Source organism: Canis lupus, chromosome 19, assembly GCF_003254725.2.
Source record: "Canis lupus dingo isolate Sandy chromosome 19, ASM325472v2, whole genome shotgun sequence".
NCBI classification, from domain to species: domain Eukaryota; kingdom Metazoa; phylum Chordata; class Mammalia; order Carnivora; family Canidae; genus Canis; species Canis lupus.
The window spans coordinates 97,136-124,652 of NC_064261.1; positions in this window are offsets into that span (position 1 = coordinate 97,136).

The window sequence follows — 27,517 nt, forward strand, 5'->3', positions numbered from 1 at the left end:
TTGATACTTTTCGATTCAAATGTCTTTATTTTCAAATCGATTTGATTCGATTCTTTTCGATTCGTATCGATTTGATTCTTTTCTTTTTCTTTTTTTTTGATTCGATTCTTTTTTTTTAATTTTTATTTATTTATGATAGTCACAGAGAGAGAGAGACAGGCGCAAAGACACAGGCAGAGGGAGAAGCAGGCTCCATGCACCGGGAGCCCGACGTGGGATTCGATCCCGGGTCTCCAGGATCGTGCCCTGGGCCAAAGGCAGGCGCCAAACCGCTGCGCCACCCAGGGATCCCTGATTCGATTCTTTTCGATTCGATTCGATTCGTTTTGATTCGATTCGATTCTTTTCCAGGCTCTTTGATTCGGTTTTTTAGAATCGATTCGATTTTTTCGATTCGACTCTTTGATTCAATTATTTTGGATTCGATTCTTTTTGATTCGATTCAATTCGATTCGTTTCTTTCTAAACGATTCAATTCCACTCCTTTCGACTCGATTCATTTGGATTCGATTATTTTCAATTCGATTAGATTTGATTTTTTTCGATTCAATTTGATTTGATTCTTTTTAATTCGTTTCTTTTTGATTCTATTCGAATGTTTTCGGTTCGATTAGATTATATTCGATTCAATTCGATTCGATTCGAAACTTCGATTCAATTGTTTTCGATTCGATTCGATTGGATTCTATTGTTTTCGATTCGATTCGATTCAATTCTTTTCGATTCTATTCTATTTTTTTTGATTCGATTCGATTTTTTCTATTCGATTCTTTATTTGATTTGTTTCGCGACTACCAGACACCTGCTTCCAAGTGATGCACACGCCTTTGGCTTGAGCTTATGGCTTGAACCTCCCTCTTGCTCACCGCCTGTATGCTTCACTTCGAAAGGATTTCGTTCGATACGGGACGCAAGTTTTGCGAGAGGCAAGTGTCTCTTAGTTGAATCCAGTGACTTCCGAGGAATTCCTCCCTCAGATGGGAGCTACATACTAACTTCCAAACCTGAGTACCTAGCTGAAAGCTCTCTCTCTGGAGAATTTCCTTCTGCGAGATTAGCTGACATGCGGTCCTTCCCAGTTCCACACTGCCTGCAGATGCAGTTACGAACATCCTCACTAGACATGTTTGTCAGAAGCTCATGGGACGCAAGGGCCAGCTGCAGGCTTCAATGGTTGTGTCTCCAGGTGCAGTAGAGCGGTATTCATGGAACGTCCCGCCTTACAATGCTGCTACGTACTCACGGCCATCAGAAGGAGCTAGTAGAAAGCTGACTTCTAGGCATTCTTCCTTCTGAGAGCTGAGCTCAGGGCAGGACCCTCCCACATCCTGCCTGCCCGTAGACGTAACTGCTAATATCCTTATATTAGGTGCTGGGAGAGGGCGGCAAAATGCATGTGGAAGTGTCAGGCCTGTACTCTCGATTATCTGAGTTGAATACAGCGATTTCAAATGGCCTTCTTTAAAGAGTGTAGCTAGTTTCTAACTTCCATGTATGAGTGGGTAGCAGACATCTGCCTCCCAGGCGTACACACTTTTTATAGTTGAGGTTATGGCCTGTACTTCCCACATCCTGCCTGCAGGTACACTTCGCTGCTAACAGGCCTAGGCTTGATGCGTGACTGAAGTGTTGTGAGAGGTAAGTGGAAAGTCCTGGCACACAAGACTAGTGCCTCCAAGCTCAATCCAGTGATTTCCTTGTAATTCCTGTCTCAGACAGGAGCTACATACTAAGTTCCATACGTGAGAAGCTAGCGGAACTCCGAGTCCAAAAGCATCTCTCTTCTGAGAGTTGAGCTCACACCCAGTCCCTCAGAGTTCCACACTGCCTGCAGAATCAGTATTGAATATCTTCACAAGAAACGTTTGTCAGAAGCTTGTGAGACACAAGTGGAATAATGCAGGCCAGGAAGGTGTCTCCAGGTGTAGTAGAGTGGTATTCTTCGAACCTCCTGAGTTAGAAGACTGCTATGGTCTCACGGCCATTAGAAAGCAGCTAGTTGAAAGCTGGCTTCTAGGCATGCTCTCTTGTGAGATCTGAGCTCAGGGCAGGACCCTCCCGCATCCTGCCTGCCCATAGTCATAGCTGCTAACATCCTTAAGTGAGATGCTGGGAGAGGTTGGAGAAATGCAAGTGGAAGTGTCAGGACTGTACTCACGTGTATCTGACTTCAATACAGCGATTGCCAAAGTCCTTGAACAATTAGAGTGTAGCTCGTGTATACCTCGCCTTGATAAATGTCTAGCAGACATCGGCCTGCAAAGCATACACAGGTCTGAGAGTTGAGCTTATGGCCTGTACCTCCCCCATTCTGACTGCATGTACGTTTCGCTTCCACAGCATTTCGTTGTATGCGGGAGAGTAGTGGAGTGAGAACCAAGTGCCTGCCTTGTCAATTTCGCGCCGAGCAGACAGCTGCCTCCAAGGCATGCACACTCCTTTGGATTGAGCTTAGGACTTGAAACTCCCACATGCCGACCACCTGTACGCTTCGCTTCCAAAGGATTTCGTTCGATAAATGACGCAAGTTTAGCGAGAGGCAAATGTATCTTAGTTCAATCCAGCAACTTCTGAGGAATTCTTCCCTCACATGGGAGCTACATACTAACTTCCAAACCTGAGTACCTAGCTGAAAGCTCTCTCTATGGGGAATTTCCTTCTGTGAGATGAGCTGACACGCAGTCCTTTCCAGTTCCACACTGCCTTCAGATGCAGTTACAAACATCCTCACTAGATATGTTTCTAAGAATCTCATGGGACGCAAGGGGCAAGCTGCAGGCTTCACGGTTGTGTCTCCAGGTGCAGTAAAGCGGTACTCATGGAACATCCTGAATTACAAGGCTGTCACGTTCTCATGGCCATCAGAACGCAGTTAGTAAAAAGCTGGCTTCAAGGCATGCCTCCATTTGAAAGCTGAGCTCAGGGAAGGACCCTCCAGCATCCTGCCTGCCGGTAGACGTAGCTGCTAACATCCTTATGTTAGGTGCTGGGAGAGGTTGGAGAAATGCAAGTGGAAGTGTCAGGACTGTACTCACGTGTACCTGAGTTCAATACAGCGATTGCCTACGTCCTTGTTCCATTAGAGTGTAGCTTGGGCATACCTCGCCTCGATAAGTGTCTAGGAGACATTGGCCTGCAAAACATACACGCTCCTGAGAGTTGAGCTTATGGCCTGTAACTCCCCCATCCTGATTACACTTCCACAGCATTTCGTTGTATGCGGGACAATCGCCGAGTGAAAAACAAGTGTCTGCCTTGTCAATTTCCCACCTAGCGGACAGCTTCCTGTAAGGCATACACACTCCTTTGGATTGAGCTTATGGCTTGTACCTCCTACATGCTTATAGCCTGTACACTTCACTTCCAAAGGATTTCGTTCAATATGGGTCGCAAGTTTTGCGAGAGGCAGGTTTCTCTTAGTTCAATCCAGCAACTTCTGAGTAATTCCTCCCTCAGATGGGAGCTACATACTAACTTCCAGACCTGAGTACCTAGCTGAAAGCTCTCTCTATGGGGAACTTCCCTCTCGGAGATGAGCTGAAACGTGGTCCTTCCAAGTTCCACACTGCCTTCAGATACAGTTACGAACATCCTCACTAGACATGTTTGTCAGAAGCTCTTGGGATGCAAAAGGCAAGCTGCAGGCTTCAAGGTTGTGTCTCCAGGTGCAGTAAAGCGGTATTCATGGAACATTCTGAATTACAATGCTGCCACGTTTCATGGCCATCAGAATGCAGCTATTAGAAAGCTGGCTTCGAGGCATGCCTCCTTTTGAAACCTGAGCTCAGGGAAGGACCCTCCCGCATCCTGACTGCCCGTAGTCGTAGCTGCTGACATCCTTATTTTAGGTGTTGGGAGAGGGTGGAGAAATGCAAGTGGAAATGTCAGGACTATACTCACGTGTATCTGAGTTCTATTAAGCGATTGCCAACGTCCTTGTTTAATTAGAGTGTAGCTCGGGTATACCTCGCCTCAATAAGTGTCTAGCAGACATCGGCCTTCAAAGCATACACACTTCTGAGAGTTGAATTTATGCCTTGTACCTCGCATATGCTGACTATAGGTACACTTCGCTCCTATCAGGCCTAGGCTCGATGCGTGAAAGAAGTTTTTCAGAGCTTAGTGGAAGGTGCTGGCCCACACGACTAGTGTCTCCAAGCCCAATCCAGGGATTTGTGAGGAACTGCTCTCTAGGATTGATGCTACATACTAAGTTCCATACATGAGAAGCTAGTTGAACACAGTGTCCAAAGGGTACTTGCTTCTGAGACTTGAACTCACCCCCAGTCCCTCACAGTTCCACATGGCCGTCAGATGGAATTTTGAACATCCTCACTAGACATGTTTCTCAGAAGCTCATAGGACACAAGGAGCTAGCTGCAGGCAACAATGCTTGTCTCTCCAGGTGCAGTAGAGCGGTATACATAGAACGTCCTGACTTACAGTGGTGCTACGTTCTCACGGCCATAACAACGCAGCTAGTAGAAAGCTGGCTTCGAGGCATGATTCCTTTTGAGAGCTGAGCTCAGGACAGGACCCTCCCGCATCCTGCCTGACTGTAGACGTAGCTGCTAACATCCTTGTGTTAGGTGCTGGGAGACGTTGTGAGAAAAGCATGTGGAAGCGTCGGGCCTGAACTCACGTGTATCTGAGCTGAATACAGCGATTTCCAATGGTCTTCTTCAATCATATTGTAGCTATGTTCTAACTCCCATGTATGAGTGGGTAGCAGAAATCTGCCTCCCAGGCATACACACTACTGAGTGTTCAGCTTATGACCTGTACCTCGACATCCTGCCTTCAGGTACACTTCGCTTCTAAAACGCCTAGAAGTCCTAGACTCGATGCGTGACGGAAGTGTTGTGAGAGGTAAGTGGATAGCCCCGGCACACAAGACTAGTGCCACCAAGGTCAATCCAGCGATTTCCTAGTAATTCCTGTGTTAGACTGGTGCTACATACTAAGTTCCATAGGTGAGAAGCTACCTGAACGCCTTGTCCAAAAGCAACTTACTTTTGAGAGTTGAGCTCACACTCGGTCCCTTACGGTCCGATACCACTTGCAGAATGAGTATCAAACATCTTCACCATAGACTTTTGTCAGAAGCTTGTGAGACGCAAGTGGAACAATGCATACCTGGTAGGTATCTCCAGGTACAGTAGAGTGGTAATCTTGGAACCTCCTGAATTAGAATGGTGCTACATTCTCACTGCCATAAGAACGCAGCTAGTTGAAAGCTGACTTCTAGGCATGCTTCCTTGTAAGAGCTGAGGTCAGGGCAGGACTGTCCCGCATCCGGACTGCCTGTAGACATAGGTCCTAGCATCTTTATGTTAGATGCTGGAAGAGGTTGTGTGAAAAGCATGTGGAAGTGACAGGCCTGTACTTAAGTGTATCTGAGTTCAATAGAGCGTTTGCCAACGTCCTTGTTCAATTAGAGTGTAGCTCGGTTCTAGCTCCCATCAATAAGTGTCTAGCAGATATCTGCCTGTAAAGCATACACACTTCTGAGGGTTGAACTTATGCCCTGTACCTCCCACATGCTGACTGCAGGTACACTTCGCTCCTATCAGGCCTAGGCTCAAATCGTGACAGAAGGGTTGTGAGAGGTTATTGGAAGGTGCCGGCCCACACGACTACTGTCTCAAAGCCCAATTCAGAGATATGTGAGGAACTACTCTCTAGGATTGGTGCTACATACTACGTTCCATACATGAGAAGGTAGTGAAATGCAGTGTCCAAAGGGTACTTTCTTCTGAGACTTGAGCACACCCCCAGTCCCTCACAGTTCCACACAACCTTCAGATGAAATTTCGAACATCCTGACTAGACGTGTTGGTCAGAAGCTCATAGGACAAAGGAGCTAGCTGCAGGCTTCAATGCTTGTGTCTCTAGGTGCAGTAGAGTGGTATACATGGAACCTCCTGACTTATAATGTAGCTACATTCTCACGGCCATAAGAACACAGCTAGTGGAAAGGTGAATTCGAGGCATGCTGCTGAGGATCAGAGTCACCCATTTGGGTGAGGCCCAAGTGGGGCCAGAGTCACCTGGTACAGAAGAGGCCAAAGTGAGGACCAGAGTTACCAGGTCCAGGTGAGTCCCAGTGGGGAATGGAGGAACCATGTCCCGATGATGCCCAGCTAGGGACCAGAGTCACCAGGTCCAGATGAGGCCCAGGTGGGGAGCATATTCACTAGGTCCCGGTGAGGCCCAATTGAGGACCAGAGTCACCAGGTCTGGTTGAGGCCTAGAGGGGTACCAGAATCACCTGGTCCAGGTGACATACAGATGGGGACCAGAGTCACCACGTCAAGGTGAGGCCCAGAGGGGTTCCAGAGTCATTAGGTCCTGGTGAGGCTCAGGTGTGGAACAGAGTATTCAGGTCCCAATGATGCCCAGGTGAGGACCAGAGTCACCAGATCTGGGTGAGGCCCAGATAGGATCAGAGTCACCAGTTCCAGGTGAGGCCAAGAAGGAGTCCACAGCAATCAGGTCCAGGTGGGGAAAAAATCACAAGGACTGGGTGAGGCCCAGATGGGAACCAGAATCACCAGGTCCAGGTGAGGCCCAGGTGGTGACCACAGTCACCAGGTCCGTTTGAGGACCAGGTAAGGACCAGATTCACAAGGTCCAAGTGAGGCACACATGGGGACCTGAGTCACCAAGAATGGGTGAGGCCCAGGTGGCAACCCCACTCACCAGGTCCAGGTGAGGCAAACCTGCAGGCCAGATTCACCAGATCCAGGTGAGGCCCTGGTGGAGACTGGATTCACCAGGGAAATGTGAGGCTAGGAGGACACCACAGTCACCAGGTCCAGGTGTGGTTCATGTGGGAACGAGAGTCACCAGGTACAGGTGAGAATCAGGTGGGGACCACAGTCACCAGGTCCAGATTTAGGCCTAGGTGGGGGCCAAGAATCAACAGGGCAGATGAGGCCAATGTGTGGATCAAAGTATCAGGACCAGGTGAGTGTCAGGTGGGGAACAGAGTAACCATGTCCCATTTATGTCCAGGTGGGACGAGAGTCACATGGTCCAGACGAGGCCTAAGTGAGGAGTAGATTCACCAGGTCCTGTTGAGGCCCAGTTGAGGACCAGTGTCCCCAGCTCTGGGTGAGGCCCAGAGGAGGACCAGAGTCACCCGGTACAGGTGATATCCAGGTGGGGATCAGAGTCCCCACGTCAGGGTGAGGCCCAGAGAGAGACGTGAATCACTAGGTCCAGGTGAGGCCCCGATGTGGAACTGAGAAACCAGGTCTAATGATGCCCATGTGAGGACCAGAGTCACCAGGTCCAGGAGAGGTCCCTGTGGGGACCAGTCACCTCGTCCAGGTGAGTCCAGGTGGGACCATAGTCACCAGGTCAGGGTGAGGTCAAGAGGGGGACCAGAGTCACCAGGTCCAGGTGAGGCACAGGTATAGAAGAGAGTAACCAGTTCCCAATGATGCCCAGGTAAGGACCAGAGTCAACAGGTCCAGGTGAGGCACAAATATGGATCAGAGTCATTTTGTTCCAGGTGAGGCCAGAAGGACACCACAGGAAGCAGGTCCAGGAGAGCCCCAATTGGGAACCAGAGCCCAGGTGAGGCCCAGGTGGCAACAAGATTCACCAAGTCAGGGGAGACCCAGGTGGTGACCAGAGTCACCAGGTCCAGGTGAGGCCCAGGTGGGGACCACAGTCACCAGATACAGGGTAGTCTCAGGTGTAGACCAGAGTCACCAGGTCCCAGTGAGGTGAAGGTGGTAACCACACTCACCAGGTCCCAGTGAGGCCCTGGTGTGGACCATAGTCACCAGGTACATGAGAAGCTAGAAACACTGCAGCCACCAGGTCCACATGAGGTCCATATGGGAATGAGAGTCACCAGTTACAGGTGATGCCCAGGTGGGAATCAGACTCCCCAGGTCCAGGTGAGACCCAGGTGGGAACCAGTGTCACCATGTGCAGGTGTGGCCCAGGTGAAGACCAGAGTTAACACGTCCAGGTGGGTGCCTGTTAGGGAACTGTGTAACCATGTCCTGATGCTACCCAGGTTGGTACCAGAGACACCAGGTCCAGGTAAGACCCAGGTGGGGACCAGAGACATGAGGTCCAGTTGAGGTCCCGGTGGGAACCACAGTCACCAGGTCAGCTGAGGCCATGCTGAGGATCAGAGTCACCAGTTCCAGGTGAAGCCCAGGTGGGGCCACAGTCACCTGGTACAGAAGAGGCCGAAGTGAGGACCAGAGTCACCAGGTCCAGGTGAGTCCCAGTGGGGAATAGAGTAACCATGTCCCGATGATGACCAGAGTCACCAGGTGCAGATGAGGCCCATGTAGGGAGCATATTTACTAGGTCTAGGTGAGGCCCAGTTGAGGACCAGAGTCACCAGGTCTGGTTGAGACCTAGAGGGGTACCAGAATCACCTGGTCCAGGTGACATCCAGATGGGGACCAGAGTCACCAGGTCAGGGTGAGGCCCAGAGTGGTTCCAGAATCATCATGTCCAGGTGAGGCTCAAGGGTGGAACAGAGTAACCAGGTCCCAATGATGCCCTGGTGAGGACCACAGTCACCAGACATGGGTGAGGCCCAGATAGGATCAGAGTCACCAGTTCCAGGTGAGGCCAAGAAGGAGTCCACAGCAATCAGGTCCAGGTGGAGAACAAAGTCACCAGGCCTGGGTGAGGCCCAGATGGACCAGATTCACCAGGTCCAGGTGAAGCCCAGGTGGTGACCAGTGTCGCCTGGTCTGGTTGAGGACCAGGTAAGTACCACATTCACCAGGTCCAAATGAGTCCCCCGGGGGCCCTGAGTCACCAGGTATAGGTTAGTCCCAGTTGGCAACCCCACTCTCCAGGTCCTGGTGAGGCCAACCTATTGGCCAGTGTCACCAGATCCAGGTGAGGCCCTGATGGGGACCGGAGGCACCAGGTAAATATGAGGCTAGAAGGACACCACAGTCACCAGGTCCAGGTGTGGTTCATGTGGGAATGGGAGTCTCCAGGTCCAGGTGAGACCCAGGTGGGGACCACAGTCACCAGGTCCAGATTTAGGCCTAGTTGAGGGACCCAGAGTCATCAGGGCCAGGTGAGGCAAAATTGTGGAGCAAAGTTATGAGGTCCAGGTGAGTCCCAGGTGGGGATCAGAGTAACCATGTCCCATTGATGCCCAGGTGGGAACAGATTCACAAGATCCAAACGAGGCCTAAGTGAGGAGTAGATTCATCAGGTACTGTTGAGGCCCAGTTGAGGACCAGAGCCCACAACTCCAGGCCAGGCCCAGAGGGGGGCCAGAGTCACCTGGTCCAGGTGATATCCAGGTGGGGACCAAGTCACCACGTCAGGGTGAGGCCCTGAGGGGGACGAGAGTCAGTAGGTCCAGGTGAGGCCCCGATGTGGAACTGAGTAACCAGGTCCCATGATGAACATGTGAGGACCAGATTCACCAGGTCCAGGTGAGGTCACTGTGGGAACCAGTCACCTCGTCCAGGTGAGGCCCAGGTGGGACCATAGTCAGCAGGTCAGGATGAGGTCCAGAGGGTGACCAGAGCCTCCAAGTCCAGATGAGGCTCAGGTATAGAAGAGAGTAACCAGGTCCCTATGATGCACAGGTAAGTACCAGAGTCACCAGGTCCAGGTGAGACCCAAACATGGATCAGAGTCGTTTTGTTCCAGGTGTGGCCAGAGGAGACCACAGGAACCAGTTCCAGCAGATCCCCATATGGGAACCAGAGCCACCAGATCCAGGTGAGGTCCCGGTGGAGACCACAGTCACAAGGTCGATGTGAGGCCCAGGTGGCAACAAGATTCACTATGTCCAGGTGAGACCCAGGTGGTGACCAGTGTCACCAGGTCCAGGTGAGGACCAGGTAAGGACCAGATTCACCTGGTCGAAGTGAAGCCCAGTGGGGGACCAGAGTCACCAGGTAAGGGTGAGGGCCAGAGGGGGAACCAGAATAACCAGTTTAGTTTGAGGCCCAAGTGGGACCAGAGGTCCCCGTTCAAAGTGAGACCCAGGTGTGGAATAGAGTATCCAGGTCCAAATGATGCCTAGGTTAGGACCAGAGTCACTAGGGACATGCAAGGCACAGATGGGGATGAGAATCACCAGGTCCTGGTGAGGCATCGAAGGATTCCACAGTCAGCAGTATCAGGTTAGCCCCATGTGGGAATAAAAGCCGCTATATCCAGCTGTGTCCCAGGTCCATGTGAGGCCCCCTTGAGCACCAGATACATCAGGTCGAATTGAGACATAGCTGGGGACAAGAGTCACCAGGTCTGGGTGAGGCCTAGGTGGGAACAAGATTCACCAGGTCTGAGTTAGGTCAAAGTGGGGACGAGAGTCACCAGGTCCAGGTGAGGCCAAATGAGGACCAGAGTCACCAGATCCAGGTGAGGTCCATGTTGGAAAGAGAGTCACCCGGGCCAGGAGAGGTCCAGCTGGGGACCAGAGACACCAGATCCAGGTGAAGCCCAGGTGGGGTCCAGAGTCACCAGGTCAAGATGAGGCCCAGGTGAGGACCAGAGTTACCAGGTACACGTGAGGCCCAGGTGGGTACCAGAGGCAACAGGTCCATGTGAGGCCGGCTGGAGATCATGGTCAACAGGTCTACATGAGGCCCAGGTGTGGAACACAGTAACCAGGTCCAGGTGAGTCCCAGGTGGTAACAACAGTCACCACGTCCAGGTGAGTCCCAGGTGGGACCAGGATCACCAGGTACCGTTGAAGCCCTTGAAAGATCCAGAGTCAACAGTTCGAGGTTGAGGCACAGGTGGCAACCAGAGTCGGCAGGTCCAAGTCAGGCCAAAGTGGGGTTCACAATCACCAGGTCAGGGTGAGACTCAGAGGGGGACCAGAGTCACCTGGTCCAGGTGAGGTCCAGTTGTGGAACACAGTAACCGGGTTCAATTGTGCCCAGTTGAGCACCATGGTCAACAGGACCAGGTTAGGCCCATATGGGTATCAGAGTCACCAGGTCCAAGTGAGGCCCAGGTTGGGACCACAGTCACCAGATCCACGATAGTCTCAGGTGCAGACCAGAATCTCAAGGTCCAGGTGAGGTGCAGGTGGTAACCACATTCACCAGGTCCCGGTGAGGCCCTAGGTTGGACCAGAGTCACCAGGTACATTAAAAGCTAGAAAAACTGCAGCCACCAGGTCCACATGAGGTCCATGTGGGAACCAAGTCACCAGTTACAGATGAGGCCCGGGTGGGGATCCGACTCACCAGGTCCAGGTGAGACCCAGGTGGGTACCAGTGTCACCATGTGCAGGTGTGGCATAGGTGAAGACCAGAGTTAACAGGTCCAGGTGGGTCCCTGTTAGGGATCAATGTAAACATGTCCTGATGCTACCCAGGTGGGTACCAGAGATAGCAGGTCCTGGTGAGGCCCAGGTGGGGACCAGTGACATGAGGACCAGATGACTTCCCGGTGGGAACCACAGTCACCAGGTCTGGTGAGGCCATGCTGAGGATCAGAGTCACCAGTTCCAGGTGAGGCCCAGTTGGGACCAGAGTCACCTGGTACAGAAGAGTACCAGAGTCACCAGGTCCGGGTGAGTTCCAGTGGGGAATAGAGTAACCATGTCCCAATGATACCCAGGTAGGGACCAGAGTCACCAGGTCCAGATGAGGCCAAAGTGGGGAGCATATTCATTAGGTCCCGGTGAGGCCCAGTTGAGGACCAGAGTCACCAGGTCTGATTGAGGCCTAGAGGGGTACCGGAATCACCTGGTCCAGGTGACATCCTGATGGAGACCAGAGTCACCAGGTCAGGGTGAGGCCCAGAGGGGTTCCAGAGTCATCATGTCCAGGTGAGGCTCAGGTTTGGAACAGAGTAACCAGGTCCCAATGATGCCCAGGTGAGGACCAGAGTCACCAGACATGGGTGAGGCCCAGATAGAATCACAGTCACCAGTTCCAGGAGAGGCCAAGAAGGATTCCACAGCAATCAATCCCAGGTGGGGAACAATGTCACCAGCCTGGGTGAGGCCCAATTAGGGACCAGATTCACCAGGTCCAGTTGAGGCCCAGGTGGTGACCAGAGTCACCCGGTCTGGGTGAGGACCAGGTAAGGACCAGATTCACCAGGTCAACATTTGGCCCACGTGGGGACATGAGTCACCAGGTATGAGTGAAGCCCAGGTGGCAACCCCACTCACCAGGTCCAGGTGAGGCCAACCTGCATGCCAGAGTCACCCGATCCAGGTGAGGCCCTGGTGGGGACTGGAGTCACCAGGTAAATATGAGGCTAGAAGGACACCACAGTCACCAGGTCCAGGTGTGGTTCATGTGGGAACGGGAGTCAACAGGTCCAGGTGAGACCCAAGTGGATACCACAGTTCCCAGGTCCAGATTGAGGCCTAATTGGGGGGCCCAGAGTCATCAGGGCCATGTGAGGCCAAAGTGTGGAGCAAAGTTATCAGGTCCAGGTGAGTCCCAGGTGGGAACCAGTCACCTCGCCCAGGTGAGCCCCACAGAGTAGTGCCTCCAAGCTCAATCCCGCGATTTCGTAGTAATTCCTGTCTTAGACTGGTGCTACATTCTAAGTTCCATACTAGCTAACTGAACCCTGCATCCAACGGCAACTTATATCCGAGAGTTGGGCTCACACGCAGTCCCTCACAGTTCCACACTGCCTGCAGAATGTGTTTCTAACGTCTTCAACAGAGACACTTGTCAGAAGCTTGTGAGACGCAAGTGGAATAATGCAGGCCTGGAAGGTGTCTCCAGGTGGAGTAGAGTGGTATTCTTGGAACCTCCTGAGTTAGAATACAGCTGCGTTCTCAGGGCCAGAAGAATGCAGCTAGTTGAAAGCTGGCTTCTAGACATGCTTCCTTGTGAGAGTTGAGGTGAGGGAGGGACCCTCCCGCAACCTGACTGCCTGTAGACATAGGTCCTAACATCCTTATGTTAGGTGCTGGAAGAGGTTGTGAAAAGCATGTAGACGTTTCAGGCTTGTAGTCACGTGTAACTGAGTTCAATACAGTGATTTCCAACAGCCTTGTTCAATTAAAGTGTAGCTAGGTTCTAACTCCCATAAAAGAGTGGCTAGCAGAGCCTGCAAGGCATACACGCTTCTCAGAGTTGAGCTTATGGCCTGTACCTCCCACAATCTGACGGCCTGTACGTTCCACTTCCACAGCATTCCGTTCTATGCGGGACAGTAGCGGAGTGAGAACCAAGTGTCTGCATTGTCAATTTCGTGACTACCGGACACCTGCCTCCAAGTGATGCACACTCCTTTGGATGAGCTTATGGCTTGTTCCTCCCACATGGTGACCGCCTGTACCTTTCACTTCGAAAGGACGTCGTTTGATACGGGACAGAAGTTTTGTGAGAGGCAAGTGTCTCCTAGCCCAATCCAAAGGCTTCTGAGTAATTCCTCCCTCAGAAGGGAGCTACATACTAACTTCCAAACCTGAGTACCTAGTTGAAAGCTGTCACTCTGGGGAACTTCCTTCTGCGAGGTGAGCTGACACGCGGTCCTTCCCAGTTCCACACTGCCTGCAGATGCAGTTACGAACATCCTCACTAGACATGTTTGTCAGAAGCTCATGGGACGCAAGGGGCAAGCTGCAGGCTTCAAGGTTGTGTCTCCAGGTGCAGTAGAGCTTTATTCATGGAACGACCTGACTTCCAATTTTGTAAAGTTTGGGTTAGGTTACCATTTAGGGTTAGGGTTAGGGTCCTGTTTAAGCTTAGGGTTAGTGTTAGTGTTAGGGTTAGGGTTAGTGTTAGGGTTAGGGGTAGGTTCAGGGTTAGGTGTAGGCTTCGGGTTAGGGTTAGGTTTAGGGTTAGGTTACGGGTTAGGTTACGGGTCAGGGTACGGGTTAGGTTACGGATTAGGGTACGGGTTAGTGTTAGAGTTATGGTTAGTTTACCGGTTAGGGTTAGGTTACAGTTTAGGGTTAGGTTAAGTTTACGGTAGGGTTAGGGTTAGGGTACGGGTTAGGGTTAAAGTTAGGGTACTGTTTAGGTTTAGGGTTAGGTTACGGGTTAGGGTTAGTGATAGGGTAAGGGTTAAGGTTAGGATGAGGTTAGGGTTAGGGTTAGGGTTAAGATTACAGTTGGGTTTCGTTAGGTTTAGGGTTGAGGTAAAGTTAGGGTTAGGGTACAGGTTAGAGTTTGGGTTAGGGTACAGGTAGGGTTAGGGTAAGCGTTAGGGTACGGGTTAGGATTAGGGTACAGGTTAAGGTTAGGTTTAGGATTAGGGTATGTGATAGAGTTAGGGTTAGGGTACTGTTTGGCGTTAGGGTTAGGGTTAGGGTTAGGTTACAGGTTAGAGTTACGTTAGGGTTAGAGTACGGGTTAGGGTTAGAGTTCGGGTTATGTTTAGGGTTCCGGTTATGGTTAGGCTACGGGTTAGGGTTAGTGTTAGGGTTATGATTAGGGTTTGGTTTAGGCTTAGGTTTAGGGTACAGTTTAGGGTTAGGGTATGGGTTAGGGTTAGAGTGAGGTACGGTTTAGATATATGGTATGGATTACAGTAAGGGTTAAGGCATGGATTAGGGTACTGGTAACGGTTAGGTTTTGGGTTGTTTAGGGTACAGATTAGGGTTAGGTTTAGGGTTAGGGTTAGGATTTGGGTTAGGGTACGGGTTAGGGTTAGGTTTAGGGTACTGTTTAGGGTTAGCGTTAGGGTTAGGTTTAGGTTACTGGTTAGTGTTAGGGTTAGGGTTAGGGTAGGTTACGGTTAGGGTTAGTGTTAGTGTTAGGTTTCGGTTAGGGTTAGGTATAGTGTTAGGGTTTAAGGTTAGGGTTAGGGTTAGGGTACTGTTTAGGGTTAGGTATAGTGGTAGGTTTAGGTTACGGGTTAGGGTTAGGGTTAGGGTTAGGTTATGGGTTAGGGTTAGGGTTAGGGTTCCGGTTAGGGTATGGGATACGTTTAGGCTTAGGGTTAGGAAACGAGTAGGGTTAGGGTTTGGGTTAGGGTTAGGCTTAGGGTATGGGTTCAGGTTAGGGTTAGGGGTAGGGTATGGGTTTGTTTATGGGTTAGGGTACAGGTATGGTTACGGGTTAGTGTACAGGTTAGTGTTAGGGTTCGGGTTAGGGAACGGGATAGGATTAGGTTTGGGTACGGGTTAGGGTACAGGTTAGGGTACCGGTTAGGTTATGGTTTAGGGTTTGGGTACGGGTTAGAGTTAGTGTTCAGGTTAGGGTTGGGGTTAGGGTTAGGTTTAGGGTACGGGTCAGGTTTAGGGTTATGGTACGGTTTAGGGTACGGATTAAGGTTACGGTTAGGGTACAGGTTAGGGTTGGGGTATGGGAGAGTTAGTGTTAGAGTTAGGGTACGGGTTTGGGTTAGGGTTAGGGTTTGGGTACGGCTTAGGTTTAGGTTTAGGGTTAGGGTTAGGGTTAAGGTTCACGTTAGGGTTAGGGTTAGGGTACTGTTTAGGTTTAGGGTTAGGTTTAGTTTACGGGTTAGGGTTAGGGTTAGGGTTAGTTTACGTGTTAGGGATAGGGTTAGGGTGAAGTCAGGGTTAGGTTAGGGTTAGGGTTAGGGTTAGGTTTAGAGATAGGGTTAGGGTTATGATTAGTGTTAGGGTTAGGTTAGGGGTATTTTTAGTGTGAGGGTACAGGTTATGGTTAGGGTACGGTTTAGGGTTGGGTACGGGTTAGGGTTAGTGTTAGGGTTAGGAGTTAGGGTTAGAGTTTTGGTTAGGTTTTGAGTTAGGGTTAGGGTTATGGTTAAGGGTTAGTGTTAAGGGTTAGGTTTAGGGTTAGGGGTTAGGGGTTTGGGTTCGGGTTAGGGTTAGTGGTTAGGGGTTAGGGTTACGGTTAGAGGTTAGGGGTTAGGGTTAGGGTTTGGGTTACGGTTAGGGTTAGTAGTTAGGGTTATGGTTTGGGTTAGGGTTAGGGTTAGGGTACGGCTTAGGGTTAGGTTTAGGGTTAGGGTTAGGGTTAAGGTACACGTTGGGTTATGGTTAGGGGACTGTTTATGGTTAGGGTTAGGGTAGGTTTAGTTTATGGGTTAGGGTTAGGGTTAGTTTACGTGTTATGGATATAGTTAGGGTGAGGGTTAGGGTTAGATTAGGGTTAGGGTACAGCTTAGGGTTAGGGTTAGGGTATGGCTTAGGGTTAGGTTTAGGGTTAGGGTTAGGGTTAAGGTACACGTTAGGGTTAGGGTTAAGGTACTGTTTAGGGTTAGGGTTAGGTTTAGTTTACATGTTAGGGTTAGGGTTAGGGCTAGTTTACGTGTTAGGAATAGGGTTAGGGTGAGTTTTAGGGTAGGTTAGGGTTAGGGTTAGGGTTAGGTTTAGAGATAGGGTTACGGTTATGATTAGTGTTAGGGTTAGGTTAGGTGTAGTTTTAGTGTGAGGGTACGGGTTATCGTTAGGATTAGGGTAGGGTATGGTTTAGGGTTCGGTTACGGGTTAGTGTTATGGTTAGGAGTTAGGGTTAGTGTTTGGGTTAGGATTAGGGTTATGGTTATGGTTTAGGGTTAGGGTTAAGGGTTAGGTTTAGGGTTAGGGTTTAGGGGTGAGGGTTAGGGTTAGGAGTTAGGAGTTAGGGTTAGGTTTTGGGTTAGGGTTAGGGTTAGGGTTAAGGTACACGTTAGCGTTAGGGTTAGGGTACTGTTTAGGTTTAGGGATAGGGTTAGGCTTAGTTTATGGGTTAGGGTTAGGGTTAGGGTTAGTTTACGTGTTAGGGATACGGTTAGGGTGAGGGTTAGGGTTAGGTCAGGGTTAGGGTTAGGTTTAGAGATAGGGTTAGGGTTATGATTAGAGTTAGGGTTAGGTTTAGGGGTAGTTTTAGTGTTAGGGTTCGGGTTATGGTTATGGTTAGGGTAGGGTATGGTACAGGGTTAGGGTACAGGTTAGCGTTAGGTTACGGGTTAGGGTTAGTGTACGGGTTAGGGTTGGGGTTAGGGTATGGTTTAGGGTTAGTGTACGGGTTAGGGTTAGGGTACGTGTTACGGTTAGGTTTCGGTTAGGGTTAGGGTATGGGTTAGGGTAAGGGTTAGGTTTAGGTTTAGGTTTAAGTGTTGAGGTTAAGGGTTACAGATACCATTAGGGGTTAGGGGTTAGGGGTTAGGGGTAGTGTTAGGGTTAGGGTTAAGATTTGTGGTTACGGTTAGAGTTAGGGTCAGGGGATAGGGGTTTGGGTTAGGTTTAGGGGTTAGTTTTTGGGTTAGGTTAGGGTTAGGGTTAGGGTTAAGGGTTAGGTTTAAGGGTTAGGGTTAGTTTTAGGGGTTATGGGTTAGGGGTTAGGGTTATGATTAGGGGTTAGGGGATAGGGTTAGGGTTAGGATTATGGTTAGGGTTAGGAATTAGGTTTAGTGTTTGGGTTAAGGTTAGGTTAGTGTTAAGGGTTAGGGTTAAGGGTTGGGGTTAGGGGTTTGGGTTAGGGTTAGGGATAGGGGTAGGGGTTAGGGGTAAGGGTTAGGTTAGGTTTGGGGTTGGATTTGCTGTTGGGGTTCGTTTTATGGTTAGGGTTAGGGTTAGAGTTAAGGGTTAGGGTTAGGTTTAGGTATTGGGGTTTGGGTTAGGGTTAGGGTTAGGTGTTAGGGGTTAGTGTTAGGGTTATGGTTAGGGTACGGGTTAGGGTTAGTCTTAGGATACAGGTTAGGGTACGGGTTAGGGTACGGGTTAGGGTTAGGGTACGTTTTAGGGTTATGGTATGGGTTAGGTTTAGGGTACTGGTTAGGGTTAGGGTGAGGGTAAGATTAGGGTTAATGTATGTGTTAGGATTAGGGTACGGGTTAGGGTACGGGTTAGGGTACGGTTTATGGTTAGGGTACAGAATAGGGTTAGGGTTCGGTTACGGGTTAGAGTTAGGGTTAGGTTTAGGGTATGGTTTTGTTTTAGGTTACGGGTTAGGGTACGGGTTAGAGTATGGGTTAGGGTTAGGGTTATGTTACGGGTTAGGGTTAGGTTTAGGGTAAGGGTTAGGGTTAGGGTACGGGTTAGGGTTAGGGTTAGGTTACGGGTTAGTGTATGGGTTACGTTTCGGGTTAGGTTATGGGTTAGGTTTCGGGTTACGGTTAGTGTGAGGGGTTAGGGTTAGGGTTAAGTGTTATGTTTAAGGGTTAGGGATAGGATTAGGGCTAGGGTTAGGGGTTAAGGGTTAGGGGTAGGGTTAGGGTTAAGGTTAAGGGTTAGTTTTAAGGGTTAGGGTTAGGGTTAGGGGTTAGAGGTTAGGGCTAGGTTTAGGGGTTAGGTGTTAGGGTTAGTGTTAGGGTTAGGGTTAGGGGTTAAGTTTAGGGTTAGGGGTTAGGGTTAGGGTTAGGGTTTGTGTTTGTGTTAGGATTAGGGTTAGGGTTAGGGTTAATGGTTAGGGTTAAGGGTTAGGTTTAGGGTTAGTGGTTAGGCGTTCAGGTTAGGGTTAGCGTTAGGGGTAAGGGTTAAGGTTAGGGTTAGGGGTTAGGTTTAGGTTTTGGTTTAGGGTTATGGTTAGGGGTTAGGGATTAGAGTTATTTTTAGGTGTTATTGTTAGGGTAAGGGTTAGAGGTTAGGGTTAGGGTTATGGCTAGGTATGTGTTAGGTTAGGGTTAGGATACGGGTTAGGGTACGGGTTAGGTTACGGGTTAGTGTTAGAGTACAGGTTAGGGTTAGGGTTAAGGGTTAGGGTTAAGGGTTAGGGTAGGATAGGTTTAGTGTTAGGGGTTAGGGGTTAGGGTTAGGGATTTGTTTCGATTCAATTCTTTTCGATTCGATTCGATTTGATTCAATTCTTTTCAATTCGAATTGATTTGATTCAATTCTTTCAATTTGATTCTTATCGATTTGATTCTTTTCTATTTGATAGATTCTTTTCTATTCTATTCAATTTGATTCGATTCGATTCTTTTCGATTCGATTCGATTCGAGTCTTTTTGATTTGATTCGTTTCAATTCGATTCTTTTCAGTTCGATTCGATTCAAATCTTTTCGATGCAATTCAAATTGATTCTTTACGATTCGATTCGATTCTTTTCAATTCGCCTCAATTTTTTCGATTCGATTCGATTCTTTTCCATTCAATTTGATTCGTTTCTTTTCGATACGATTTGATTCTATTCTTTTCGATTCGATTCTCTTCGTTTCAATTCTTTTCGATTCCATTCGATTTGATTTTTTCGATTCGATTCGATTCCTTTCGATTCAATTAAATTCGATTCAAATCTTTCGTTTCAATTCGATTCTTTTCGATTCGATTTGATTTTTTTCAATTAGATTCGATTCTTTTTGATTTGATTCTATTCGGTTCGAATCTTTTCCAATCGATTCTATTCTTTCCGATTCGATTCGATTCGATTCTTTTCGATTCAATTCTTTTCGATTTGATTCGATTCTTTTCGATTCGATTCTTTTCGATTCAATTCAATTCAATTCTGTTCGATTCGATTCGATTCAATTCGATTCGATTCGATACTTTTCGATTCGATTCTTTTCGATTCGATTTGATTCTTTTCGATTTGATCGATTCTTTTCAATTCGATTCGATTCGATTCAATTTGATTCTTTTCGATTCTATTCAATTATTTTTGATTCGACTCAATTCGATGGTTTGATTTGATTATTTTCGATTCTATTTGATTCGATTCTTCTTGATTCGATTCGATTATTTTCGATTCAATTTGATTCTATTCGAATATTTTCGATTCGATTCGATTGCATTAGATTCGATTATTTTTATTGAATTCGATTTGATTATTTTTGATTTGATTTGATTCATTTCGGTTCAATTCGATTATTTTCGATTCTTTTCGATTCGATTCATTTCGACTCGATTCTTTTTGTTTCGATTCGATTATTTTTTATTCGATTCGATTGTTTTCGATTCATTTCCCTTTTCAATTCGATTTTCTTTCTTTTCGAATCCTTTCGATTCGATTTTCGATTAGTTTCGTTTCAATTCAATTCGATTTGATTATTTTCGATTCGATGCGATTTGTTTCGATTCGTTTTCTTTCAATTCTTTTATATTCTTTTTGATTTAATTTCAATTCGAATCTATTCAATTCGATTTGATTTTTCTCGATATGATTTGATTCTCTTTATTTGATTTGTTTCTATTCTTTTAGATTCGATTCGATTTGATTCTTTTCAATTTGATTTGATTCTTTTCTATTCGATTCCATTCAATCTTTTGCGATTCAATTCGATTTTTTTTCGTTTCGATTCGATTCGATTTTTTTCGTTTCGATTTGATTCAATTTTTTTCGTTTTGATTCGATTCGATTCGAATCTTTTTATTCGAGTCTTTTCGATTTGAATTCCTTTCTTTTCAAAACGATTTGATTCGATTCTCTTCAATTCGAGTCAATTTTATTATTTTCGATTCGATTCTATTCTTTTCACTTCAATTCGATTCTTTTGATTCGGTGCGATTCGATTCGATTTTTTTCGATTCGATTCAATTGGATACTTTTCGACTCGAGTCTTTTTCATTTCGAATCGAAACGAATCGAAAATAATCGAGTCGAATGGAATCAAAATGAAAATATTCGAATCCCGTTGAATCAAAATGAATCGAATCAATAATAATCGAATCAAATCAAATAAAAATGAATAGAATCAAAAATAATCTAATCGTAACGAATTGAATAGAAAATAATCTATTCGAAATGAATCAATTCAAAAATAATCGAATCGAATCGAAAATAATCGAATTGAATTGAATCGAAAATAATCGAATCGAAACGAATCAAATCGAAAATAATCTAAATGAATCGAATCGAAAATAATCAAATTGAATATAATCGAATCGAATTGAATCGAATTTAATTGAATCGATTCGAATCGAATCAAAATTAATTGAATCGAATCAAATGGGAAATAATCGAATCGAATCCAATTGAAAGGAATCGAATTGAAAATGATCGAATCGAATCGAATGGAAATTAATCGAATCGAATCGAACATAATCGAATCCGAAATAATCGAAACAGGGATCCCTGGGTGGCGCAGCGGTTTGGCGCCTGCCTTTGGCCCAGGGTGCAATCCTGAATCGTATCCCACGTCGGGCTCCTGGTGCATGGAGCCTGCTTCTCGCTCTGCCTCTGTCTCTGCCTCTCTCTCTCTCTGTGACTATCATAAATAATAAATAAAAAATCAAAATAATCGAAACGAATCGAAATTAATCGAATCGAAAATAATCGAATTGAAACTGATCAAAACGAATCGAAAATAATCATGTCGAATCAAATCAAAGCGAAAATATTCGAATCCAATTGAATCAAAACGAATCGAATCGATAATAATTGAATCAAATCAAATCAAAACGCATCGAATCGAAAATAGTCTAATCGAAACTAATTGAATTGAAAATAATCGAATCGAATCGAAACCAATTGAATCGAAAATAAACAAATCGATTTGAATTGAATCGAATCGAATCAAAATTAATCAAATCGAATAAAACGAATCCAATTGAATTGAATCGAATCGAAAATAATCGAATTGAATCGAATCGAATCGAAAATAATCGAATCGAATCAAATCGAATCGAATAGAAATTAATCGAATCGAATCGAAACGAATCGAATAGAATCGAATCGAAAATAATAGAACCGAAAATAATAGAATCGAATGGAATCGAAAATAATGGAATCAAATCAATTCGAAAAGAAAAAATTAAAATTGAAAAGACTTGAATCGAAAAGAATCGAATCAAATCGAATTGAAAAATATCGAATCAAATCACACCGAATCTAAAGAATCCAATCGAATTGAAGTGAAAAGAATCTAATCGAATCGAATTGAAAAAAATCGAATCTAATTGAATCGAAAAGAATCTAATAGAATCCTTTTGAAAAGAAAGGAATTCGAATCGAAAAGAATCGAATAGAAGGATTCGAATTAAAAGAATCGAATCGAATAGAATCGGAAAGAAACGAATCGAAAACTATCGAATCGAAACAAAAAAAATCGAATTTAATTGACATGAAAAAAATCGAATCGAATTGACACGAAAAAAATCGAATCGAATCGCAAAAATTCGAATCGAATAAAATCGAATCGAAAAGAAACGAATCGATTCGAAAAGGATCAACTCGAATCAAAAAGAATAGAATCAAATCAAATGAAGAATCGAATCGTATAGAAAAGAATCGAATCAAATCGAATAAAAAATAATCGAATCGAATCAAAAAGAATAGAATCGAAATTAAATGGAAAGAATTGAATCTAATTGAATCAAATAGAAAAGAATCGAATCAAATAGAATCAAAAAGAAATGAATCGAAAAATATCGAATCAAAACGAAAAAATAGATATCGAATCGAAAAGAATATTATTGAATTGAAAAAGATCGAATCGAATTAAATGGAATCGAAAAGAATCGAACTATTCGAAAAAATCGAATCAAATCAAATCGAAAAGAATCGAAACAAATCAAATAAAGAAGATTCGAATCGAAAAAAATCGAATCGTATCGACAAAATACAACCGAATAGAATCGAAGTGAATCTAATAGAATTGAATCAAAAAGAATCGAATCAAAAAGAATCGAATTGAAAAGTATCGAATCAACGAATCGAAAATAATCGAATCGAAAAAAATCGAATCGAATTGAAAGAATCCAATCGAAAAGAATAGAATCGAATAGATTCGAATTCAATCAAATCGAAGGAAAAGAATCGAATCGAATCAAAGAGAATCAAATAGAATCAAAAAGAATCAAATTGAATTGAAAAGAATAGAATCGAAAAGGATCGAATCGAATCGAAAAGAATCAAATTGAAAAGGATCAAATAGACAAATTGAAAATAATCGAATCGAAAAGAATCGAATCGAATCAAAATAATTGAATTGAAAGAAATCAAATCGAATCAAATCGAAATGAATCGAATCAAAAAATGTCAATCTAAAAGAATCGAATCAAATCCAAAAAAATCGAATCGAAAAGAATCAAATCGTATCAAAAAGAATCGAATTGAATAGAAAAGAGTCGATCGAAAAGAATTGAATCCATTCGAAAAATCGAAACGAATCGAATTGAAAATAATCGAATAGAATCGAATCGGAAAGAATCGAATTGATTCAAATCAAATCGAATCAAAAAGAATCGAATTGAATCGAATCATAAAGAATCGAATCAAATTGAAAAAATCGAATCAAATCGAATGAAATTGAAAAGAAATGAATCGAAAATCATCGAATAGAATCGAAAAGATTCGAATCGAATCAAATAGAAAAGAATCGAATTGATAGAATCGAAAAGAATCGAATCGTATCGATCGAATCGAAAATAGAATCGAAAGAATGGAATCGAATCGAATCGAAATGAATCGAATCGAATCGAAAAGAGATGATTGAAAAGAATCGAATTGAATCGAAATGAATCCAAAAGAATCGAATCGAATCAAAAAGAATCGAATAAAATGAATCGAATCGATTAATCGAAAAGAATCGAATCGAAAAGAATCGAATCGAAAGGAATCGAATCAAATAGAATCGAATAGAAAATAATCGAATCGAATCGAATCAAAACGAATGGAATAGAAAATAATCGAATTGAATCGAAACGAAAATATTCAAATCGAATCTAATCGAAACGAATCGAATCAAAAATAATCCAATCAAATCGAATCGAAACAAATCAGCCGAAAATATTTGAATCAAATCGAATCAAAATTAATCAAATTGAATTGAATCGAAACAAATTGAATTGAATCGAATCGAAACGAATCCAATAGAAAATAATCGAATCAAAACAAATCAAATAGAATTGACAAGAATCGAAATGAATCGAATCGAAAAGAATCGCATTGAATTGAATCGAAAAGAATCGAATCGAAAAGAATCGAATTGAAACAAAAAGAATCAAATCGAATGTAACGAAAAGAATCGAATCGAAAAGAATCGTATCGAAACAAAAGAATCTAATCAAATCAAATCGAAAAGAATCGAATCGACACGAATTGAAAAAAATCGAATTGAAACGAATCGAAAAGAATCAAATCAAATAGAATCGAAAGAATCGAATAGAAAAAAATCGAATAGAATCGAATAGAATCGAAAAGAATTGAAACAAATGGAATCGAAGAGAATGGATTCGAATCGAAATGAAAAGAATCATATCGAATCGAATTGAAAGAATCAAATCGAATGGAATCGAAAGAATTGAATCGAATCAAAAACAATCTAATCAAAAAGAATCGGATCGATTAGAATCGAATCAAAAAGAATCGAATTGTATCGAATCAAAAAGAATTGAATCGTATCGAATCGAAAAGAATCCAATCGTATTGAATCGAATCGAAGAGAATTGAATTGAATAGAATAGAAAAGAATCTAATCGAATCAATTCAAAAACAATCGAATCGAATCGAAAAGAATCGTCGAAAAGAATCGAATAGAATCGATTAGAAAAGAATCGAATCGAATCGAATCAAAAAGAATCGAATAGAAATGAATCGAATCGAAATGAAAAGAATCGAATCGAATCGAAAAGAATCATATCGAATCAAATCAAATCAAAAAGAATCGAATCAAAAAAATCGAATAGAATCGAATCGAAGAAAAAAGAATCGAATCGAATCGAAAAGAATCATATCGAAAAGAATCGAATCAAATCGAAAAGAATTGAATAGAAATGAATCAAATCGAAATGAAAAATATCGAATGGAATCGAATCGAAAAGAATCGAATCGAATCGAAAAGAATCGAACTGAACCGAATCGAATTGAAAAGAATCATATCGAAAAGAATCGAATCAAATCGAAAAGAATTGAATAGAAATGAATCAAATCGAAATGAAAAATATCGAATGGAATCGAATCGAAAAGAATCGAATCGAATCGAACTGAATCGAATTAATCGAAAAGAATCAAATCGAATCGAATCAAAACGAAAAGAATCTAATCGAAAAAATCGAATAGAATCGAATTGAAGAAAAAGAATTGAATTGAATCGAATCGAAAAGAATCGAATTGTAACGAATCGAATCGAAAAGAATCTAATCGTATCAAATCGAATAGAAAGAATAAAATTGAATAGAATAGAAAAGAATTGAATCAAATTGAATCGAAAAGAATCAAATCGAAAAGAAAAGAATCGAATAGAAAAGAATCGAATTGAATCGAAAAGAATCGAATCGGAAATGAATCGAATCGAAACGAAAGGAATCGAATTGAATTGAATCAAAATGAATCGAATCGAAACAATCGAATTGAAAAGAATCGAATCGAAAAGAATCGAATATAATCGAATAGAAAATAATCGAAACAAAGAGAAGCTAGTCACATCCAAAGAATCGAATGTAACCGAATCGTAAACAATCAAATTGAAAGGAATCGAAAGAATCTAATGGAATCGAAACAAAAAGAATTGAATGGAATGGAATCGAAAAGAATTGAATGGAATCGAAAAAAATCGAATCGAATCGAATTGAAATGAATCGAACCAAATGGAATCGAATCCAATTGAAAAGAATCTAATCGAAGAGAATTGAATCGAATCTAAAAGAATCAAAACAAATTGAATAAAAAAGAATAGAATCGAATTGGAAAAAATCGAATCGAATCGAAAAGATTTGAATCGAATTGAAAAGAATCGAATCGAAAGAATCGAATCAATCAAATCGAAAAGAATCGAATTGAAAAGAATCTAATTGAAGATTCTAATCGAATCGAAAAGAATCAAATCGAAAAGAATCGAATCGAATCGAAAAGAATCAAATTGAATCAAAAGGATTCGAATCGATTCGAATTGAAAATTTTCAAATTGAAAAGAATGAATCGAATAGTTTTGAATCAAATCAAATTGAATGGAAAAGAATCAAATCGAATCAAATCGAATCGAAAAGAATTGAATCGATCGAATAGAAGAGAATCGAATCGAACAAAAAGAATCGAAAATAATAAAATCGAATTGAATCAAATCGAAAAGAATCAAATAGAATCGAATCAAAAAGAATCAAATAAAAATAATCGAATCAAAAAGAATTGAATCGAATAGATTTGAATTGAATCTAATCAAATGAAAAGAATCGAAAAGAATCGAATTGAATCGAAAAGAATCGAATGGAAAAAATCAAATCGAATCAAAAAGAATCGAACAGAAAAGGATCGAATTGACGAATCGAAAAGAATAGAATCAAAAAGAATCGAATAGAATAGAATAAAAACAATAGAATCGAATCAAAACGAAACAAATCGAAACGAATCGAATCCAAATGAATCGAATCGAAAAGACTCGATCGAAAACAATCGAATCGATTTGAAAAAAACGAATCGAATTGGATCGAATCGAAACGAAAATATTTGAATCGAATTGAATAGAATCGAAAAGAATCAAATCGAATTGAAAAGATTCGAATTGAATCAAAAAGAATCAAATCAAAATGAATCGAAAAGAATCGAATCGAATTGATTTGAAAAGAATCGAATTGAATCAAGTCGAAAGGAATCAAAAAGAATCGAATCGAATTAATAAGAATCGAATCGAATCGAAAAGAATCGAACATAATCAAATAGAAAAGAATCAAATCTAATTGAAAAGAATCGAATTGAATCGAATAAAAAATAATTGAATCAAAACAAATCGAAAGGAATCGAAAGAATCGAATCGAAAAGATTCCAATCAAAAAGAATTGAAACGAATAGAATCAAGTCGAATTGAAAAGAATCGAAAGTAATCGAATCAAAAAGAATCGAATCGAAGAGAACCAAACAGAATCAAATCAAATCGAAACAAAAAGAATCGTATCGTATAGATCGAAAATAATCGAATCGAATCAAAAACAATTGATTTGAATCGAATCGAATGGAAATGAATTGAACCGAATGGAATCGAATCCAATCGAAAAGAATTGAATCAAATAGAATCAAGAAGAATCGTATCGAATCGATTTGAATCGAAAAGAATCTAATCGAATCCAATCAAAAAGAATCAAATCGAATTGAAAAGAATCAAAACAAATCGAATCAAAGGAATCCAATCGAATCAAAAAATCGAATTGAATTGAAAAGAAAGAATCAAATCGAAAAGAAATGAATCGAATCGAAAAGAATCGAATTGAAAAGAATCTAATCGAATAGATTCCAGTCGAATCGAATCGAATCGAAAAGAATCGACTCAAATCGAAAAGAATCGAATCAAATTGAATCGAAAATAATTGAATCGAATAGATTCGAATTGAATCGAATCGAATAAAAAGAATCGAATCAAATCAAAAAGAAATGAATCGAATCGAAAAGAATCAAATTGAATCGAAAAGAATCGAATCAAAAAATATCAAATCGAATCAAAAAGAATCGAATCGATAAGGATCAAATCGACGAATCAAAAAAAGTAATCGAAAAGAATCAAATGGAACCGAAACAAAAACAATCAAATCTAATCGAAAAGAATCGAATCCAAATGAATCGAATCGAAGAGTTGATCGGAAAGAATCGAATTGATTCGAAAAAACGAATCGAATACAATCGAATCGAATGGAAATGAAAAGAATCGAATTGAATTGAAAAAAATCAAATTGAATCAAATCAAATCGAAAAAAATCGAATCGAATTGAATAGAAAAGAATCGAATAGAATTGAAAAGAATCGAATTGAATTAAGTAGATTTGAATCAAAAAGAATCGAATCAAGTTAAAAAATTGAA